This window comes from Pyxicephalus adspersus, chromosome 6 (genome assembly GCF_032062135.1).
Source record: "Pyxicephalus adspersus chromosome 6, UCB_Pads_2.0, whole genome shotgun sequence".
NCBI lineage: Eukaryota > Metazoa > Chordata > Amphibia > Anura > Pyxicephalidae > Pyxicephalus > Pyxicephalus adspersus.
The window spans coordinates 4,994,184-5,001,515 of record NC_092863.1 but is presented as its reverse complement, the minus strand read 5'-3'; positions in this window follow the sequence as shown (position 1 = coordinate 5,001,515).

The following is a 7,332-nucleotide window of genomic DNA, read 5'->3' as shown; positions in this document are numbered from 1 at the left end:
ATACTACAAGTTAAAAAAAAAGTATGTTTGTGTTTTATCCATGCATGACGGCTGCCCACCTTTGGACAGCCATCCTAATTATATTTGTTAGAGTGGTTACAAACAACTCATACTGGTGGAGGATCCACGACTTATTGTGACACTTACTATCTAGTATCTTACAGGCCTGGGAGGAACCGGTGTAGTACTTACCGCGGACTTTCACTGAGGGTTTTGAGCTTAGCCTATGGCGCGCTTCCCATTGAGAGTGCATGTACTGTGCTTCCACATCTTCTACAGCACAGGCACAGGTTTGCATTGCAGCACTTTCGTGGCATCTTGTGGTTTCAGCACTTTATATTGAACGAGTTGACCTTTGGTGGATTTGAACCCATGTCTGTGGGCACTCTGGGTCAACGCTCTTATCAACTGAGCTACTCACCCTCGCTCGATAGTGAATGTGTTCGTTTTTCTATTTCAGGTGTATAATGTTGTCTGAACTTTAAAAGGATTGAACCTAGACTCGAACCTGCGGTGTTACGTGCCAAGAGCTAGCTGCTAAACCCCTAAGCCACCCAGCTCTCTGGGGATTGGTCACTCAACCCGTACCTAATAGGTGAAATGTCTTTACTCTTATAAATTTAAAGAGAAGAGCTTTGAATTGAACCAGCAATTTGGAGGAAACTAGGATTCAGTGGAAGGTTGCTAAACCTCTATGCCAGACTAGTTGTCTGTGTTTTGCTTGGTTTGGTTTTGCATCCAGCACCTTGGACATTAAAACATACTAAATCCAGGTGAAAAATGGGGCTTGGAACTTTTTTCTCTTAATTTAGGTTTTCAGCAATCAGATTTTGTAGATAAAGCTATTGTTTTCTATTAGTGTGTAACATCCTTATTAGTAATGGCTTACCTCATCCAAAGAGAAGAACCATCAGGTCGAAGGAACCCATAACATAAAGGACTGACTACTAAACCACTGTGCCACAGGAAGGATTTGACTTTGGGTTGTTTAGCAGCCGTCCCTTTAAACATCAAAACTTATTAAATCAAGAATCAAACTATGAAATGTGTGATGTAGCGTGTTTCTCCTCTTTTTCAGGTTCTCTTGCTTAGCAGATTTTTAAAAAAATTAACGTTAATCATTGGATTGTAACCATCAGTGTTGTGTAGAACCAAGAATCGAACCTGCCGCTCCACGTTAAACGGCCAGAAGGAGGCAGCTTAACCACTAGGACAACTAGCAAGTTGTATGACAGTATTCCCAGCAAAGACTTAGTAAGTGAATGGGATCAATGGGTACAACTTTATATAAATTAATCTGATTGCTGATTTAGCTGTTACACATTTAAAGAGAAGAACCAAGAATTGAACCTGCAGCTTCAAAAGCACTGCTCAGCCAATGGGAGACAACTTAATTACTAGGATAACTAGCTGGTTGAAAGTTAGATTTCCCAGTCAAGACTTAGTAAGTGAATGTGATCAATGAGTACAAATTATATAGATAAATCTGATTAGCTTTTAACAATTTAAAGAAAAGAACCAAGAATTGAACCAGCAGCATCAATAACATTGCATAAGCCATGGGTGGTGGCTTAACCACTAGGATAACTAGCATGATGTATGGCTGCTCTCCCAGTCAAGACTTAGTAAGTGAATAAGATCAATGGCTACAAATTTATATTAACAAATCTGATTACTGACTTAGCTCTTACAAATTTAAAGAGAAGAACCAGGAAGCATACCTGCAACTTCCAAAGCACTGCACAGCCAATTGGTGGCGGTTAAACGACTAGGATACCTAGCTGGTTGAAAGTTAATGATCCCAGTCAAGACTTAGTAAGTGAATGGGATCAATTTTAAATTGATTACATTTTAAATAAATAAAACTGATTGTTGATTTAGCTCTTACAAGTTTAAAGAGAAGAACCAAGAATTGAACCTGCAGCTTCAAAATCAAGGAGTAGTTAATAGTTGGCGGTTTCTCCTCTGGGACAACCGTCAGTTTGAAAGTTTGTCTTCTCAGTCAGAATATAGACTCATACAGAATATTTTTCTTTCTTTCTCTGGGTAATCAGTGCAGTAACGTGTTGTGTATATACTAATTCAAGGGGAAGGGCGAAGTATTGAACTTACAATTACAAAATGAATATAGTGCCCAAGGCTAGCTACTTAACCACGGTGATAATCAACTAATGGGTTTAGGCTATTCTCAATCAAGACTTAGTAACTGAATCTGATCACTGACAACAAATATAAATCTCATCACTGACTTCCTTCTTACAAATGTAAAGAGAACAAAGCAGAATAGAACTTGAAAGTTGTTGGTCCACTGGTTAGTTACAAGACACCAAACCAACATGGAAATCCTGGGTACTAACTTTAACAGCAAGCCCCTTGAATAACAAATAACTGAGAAATATGGCAGTGAAAATATTTTCTTCTTTGTTAGACTTAGTAGGTTAAGTGTGATCAATGACTTCAAACAATCAGTTCAGTAAATTCATAGAGACATAACAGGATTCAAACTTACAACTTCGAAACTATCCTGCTTCCAATGGCTTGCAGTTTAACCAATGGGACAGCCAGCTGTCTCAATGGTGTTACTCTCAGTTAGGAACTAGTGAATTGATCACTGACCATAAATGTATTTTTATAAAACTGATCAGTGACTTACTCTTCCAAATTTAAAGAGAACAAGCCAGTATTGAACTTGCAGAACAAGTGAACCCTATTGGTTAATTGATTGGCTACAAAGCCAAATGACAAAGGAGAAACAACTACCATGCTAAGATGTTCCAGCCCCTGGAACATTACATTTCAGTAAAAAAAAAACTTCAAATAGTAGTATTGAGGTTGTTTTTTTCCTATTTAGAATTAGTGGATTAATTGTGATCAATGACTAATAAGTCCAGTAACGTGCTTTGTATCTACAAATTGAACAAACAAGTGTTGAACTTGCAACTTCAAGATCAATCTATAGTGCCTGCTGACCCACTAGGCTAACCAGCAGGTAGAGCATTTCTCACTTCTTTATTAGGACTTAATAAGTGAAATGTGAACAATTACTAACTAAGCGCTTACAAATTAAAAGAGAACTCTGCTGAATCAGCAAGAAAGATGGCGATTTCTAATGGTCCATTGGCTGGCTGCTAAATTTCACAACAGATGGAAAATTCTGACTTGGTTTTTTAGGCAGTCCTTTGAACTGGGAAATGGTTTTCAGAATATTTTTCTTCCTACTTAATATTTGTGATCGATAACTTCATAATAAACTTCTAAGAAAAATCAAGACTTGAACTTCGAAGGGGCACATTGGCTCATTATTTGGTTACTAAACTCCTATGATAGGGAAAAAGCTCAGGGCATAGAGGTTTATCAATCAGCCACTTGAACATTTCAACCAAATCAGACAAACATATGATGATCAATATTTGTAACAAGCTGTACTAATCTTAAAATTTACCATGTTTGTTGCCCCTGGTCAGACCTAAGATGAGAACGTGGCTTGAAAGGCCCAATATCTCATTGGAAGGTTGCTGACACCCTGCCCTAGGGCAAAGCTTGTCCTGTAGAGGTCTATCAGCCACCCCTTGAAGTACCAACCTAGTAATTAAAATGACTCAAGTAAGGGATTTTCAAGTATTCTATAGAGTTGATGTTCAAAGTAGAGGAGTTTATTGCACTCACTGGATTTATTGGATCCATTTATTTTTGAGTCGTAGTATTAATATTTCCTATAAATTGACCTGGGACGTTCAGATTTGGACTTAGGAACCAGCAGAGGTTATAGTTGTGGTTTTGAAGAACCGGATTATAATAATGAGGTGAAATTGTGAATTCTTTGTACATTCCAATGGGAAGAACGTTGGACATAGAGAAGTCTTGGTAATACCGGCTGTTGGGTGTCTGATGAGATTGTTGAGATGCTTCTTCTACCCATTCCATGATGGACCTGGACAGGTTGTAGGATCTTTGGGCATGCTGTATGCTCTTTGATATGAATCCAACAATATTTGCAAGGACCTGTTTTGGCCAAAATGAGGATTTGGAATAAATTTGACCTATTGATGACCAACCATCTTCATGGTCATAAAGACCAACCACTGGTCCTCTAAACATGTGACCCAATGTGATCCAACTGGTAACTAGTATTTTTACCAGAGGGCCAGTTTGCTGGTCATCTTATAAAAAATGCTGGTTGCTTGGTTGTTTCAAACATGGTATAATGGTAAAAACTAATATACGTGTTCCAGGTCAGAGAGCACTGAAGTCAAATCAAAGATTTCAGCAATGGCACCCCCACCTCCACTTTAAGGTTCCCACATGGGTAAAAACTTCATACCCCACGCCATGGTCTTGAAGCCAACTCTACAGCCAAGCTGCACTCCATATAACTGCCAATAATTGTGTATGGAATCTGGTTTTAGGATCAGACAGGTTAAAAACTCATGATGGTTTTTTACTGCTACCCAACTAAAACAACACATGGACATATGGGAAGATTTACCAAACCAAAAGGATTTCTCTCTTCAAATGTTACCACCTCAACAGGTGCCACCATTGGAAGATTTCTTCTCAAATTTCTAACTTAGAGTTTTAGATTTCCCATCACTTTTAGTGAAAAAAAAGAAGACAAATCTTCCCAATCTTCCACCCTGGGGAGCACCTAGCCACTTCCACTTCCCCTTTTTCAGGGCTGCATCAAAACCAAAGAGTGAAATCTGGACCAAACCAAACAAAAGATGGATATTTGGTAGCCAAGGATAGGGCCCAGATTTCTCTCTTTGAAGAAGGTGGCCTAACCCTCAAAACTCCATGACTTGTCCTAGTTACTCCTATACTTTTTGAGGTGTTCCATTGGGGAAGTTTTGGCTTTACAAACAGTTTAAACCTAATAAACCCACAAAGTCAAACCATAGAGCCAACGTTTGGTCCCCACCATACCAACTGAAGTCCTCAACCCTTCACTTTGTCTGCTCCAGGTTGGGACAGGAGATGATTCTTCTAATATGGAAATGTTCCATGAATTATTATTTGTGTTCCCAGGTTTGGATGCTGGTGAGAATAACTCTCACTCCACCAAGATGGGGAATCCTGAACACATTGATGGTCCACCAATGGACTTGTTCTGGTGATAACGGAGAAGAGATTTCCTCTGAATCCTCATTGAGTCTCTGGAATGATAATTGAGTTGAGATCCAACCCTTCATCACAAAATATCTGGGGCAGAGATCAACTGTAGGAATTTTTTAGAAAATGACTTAACGTTTAGGTATTCAGCAGGATAATTACCAAGTGTGTGAGCAGCCGCATACCCTCCATGGAAACACATGCACCGAGAATTTGTACTTGTCAGAGTTCCTTATCTAAATACAATAAATTACACGTAACCCCAACTCAAGCTATCCCAAGCGTGTGACCATGTCACGGTATTACAACACCCCATAGGTCGGCAGGGTTCTTCCCATGTTCTGGTGTACACAAAGCTTTTCTAGTGTCAATGTTTTTATTGTTGATGATGAGATTTGCCCCCACAGCAGGAAGTAAGGTGAAATCTCCCAAAGAGGGGGCTGTCAAAGATGGGAGATCCTCCCCACTTCCTGTAGCTTCCAGGAGGGAATATCTGCAAGTGACAGCACTGGGAACCTGACCAAGCTTCTCAAACCACATCAGACTTTTGGCATATTAAAGATGAGTTAGAAGGTGGCTGCATTAGTTTTCATCTACTGTTCTCACAGGTGAATCTTAGCTCAGTAGAATGTGAAAGTTAGGAATTTCGGAGATTTGATAGGACCAACTAGATTCCTTCAGTAATAACAGATCAGACACCGGCATATAGGACACCTTTGATTGGTTTAAAAATTCTATTTATTGATACAGAATAATCCAGCAGGCCCAGGTGGGTCACAATCCAGTTTATCTCACATTCACTCCACATTCACCAAGATCCTGGTTTCATAGTATAGCTAGTATGAGCATCTCGCTGCTACTTCTATCATTTCTTCCAGCAGAATGGTCTCCAGTGTGCAGCCAGCAGAGATGGGAAAATATGAAAGTGACGAGGGGCCAACAGCATTCCTTACCACTACATCAGCCCCACATACACTTTGTGCTTTTCACTGACCCCAATCCCAACCTCTGCATTCACTTCTGACACATCTGTGAATTTGTTTTAACAACTCCTCACTTATAAAATATTACCAGCAGTTCTTCTTTCCTAGTGGCCCATCGCAGCCATTCAGAACACAATATAAAAACCTCTTTTATGGTCATGTGACCGAGCCAGGGGTACCAGCCACCCCATGGGTTTCAAGGCGAATATTCTGCACTTTGCTGATGGCAATAGTTATACCAAGGTGGGTGGGCAGCGGGGTGCCAGTGATCTGGGGGGGGGATTGGTGGAACATTAATTGCTTCTGGCCAATCCTAGAAGGCAGGGGGCGTGGCAGGGGGTCAGCAGAATTACCTGCACCCAATAGCAACCTCATCTAGGACACAACAAAAAAAACCTGGCAGTTCTAATTCCCGGAGTTATCCTTTAACAAGCATCTGTTTGGTGTGTTTGGTGGGTGGGATGTTGTCCTGGTTCTGGATGATGTCCAGGGGGAGAGCTGTGCGGCCCGTGGGGAGGATGGGTACATGGTGCCACTTCTTCTTCTCCCCTCCTCATTCTGCAACCTGTCACAGCAATAAATTCATGTTATTAAACAAATGAAATCTACTTCCTGTTCTGGTGACAACAAAAACAAGAATTCTCATTACATTGGAGAGATTTCCCCTGAAAACCCCCAGCCAGGGAATGCTGCACCCGGTGTAAAAGGGGGGTACACCCTGATGTATACCCTGCCAACCAAACAGCTGACAAGGTGAACATATACAGGACCTAGAATGGGTTGAACCCTGGTCCTATGCTGTATAACATCCTGAGTAGCACACGTGTAGGGTGGTGGTGATCATAGAGCTGCATTGTGTCTATGGCTAGTTATACATCGCAGTGATGAGAGATCGGCGCGTTCACACAGCTGGGATCTCAGCTCCGCACAATGAACGCACTGCAGACATAAACCCAACATTGGTGACTTCTTCCTGTACATCCAATACAAAGGGGGGCATTGATAGCAGTGATCTCTGTACAGCACTGCGGTATATGTCAGAGCTATATAAATGTATAATAATAGTGTGTGACTGTGGGGGAACATTAGAGTGTCAGCTCCTCTGTACAGAGACTGAAAGGACTGGCTCAGTGTTCTCTGTACAGCACTATGGCATATGCCAGAACTATATAAATGTATAATATTAGTGTGTGACTTTAGGGGGACATTAGAGTGTCAGCTCCTCTGTACAGAGACTGAT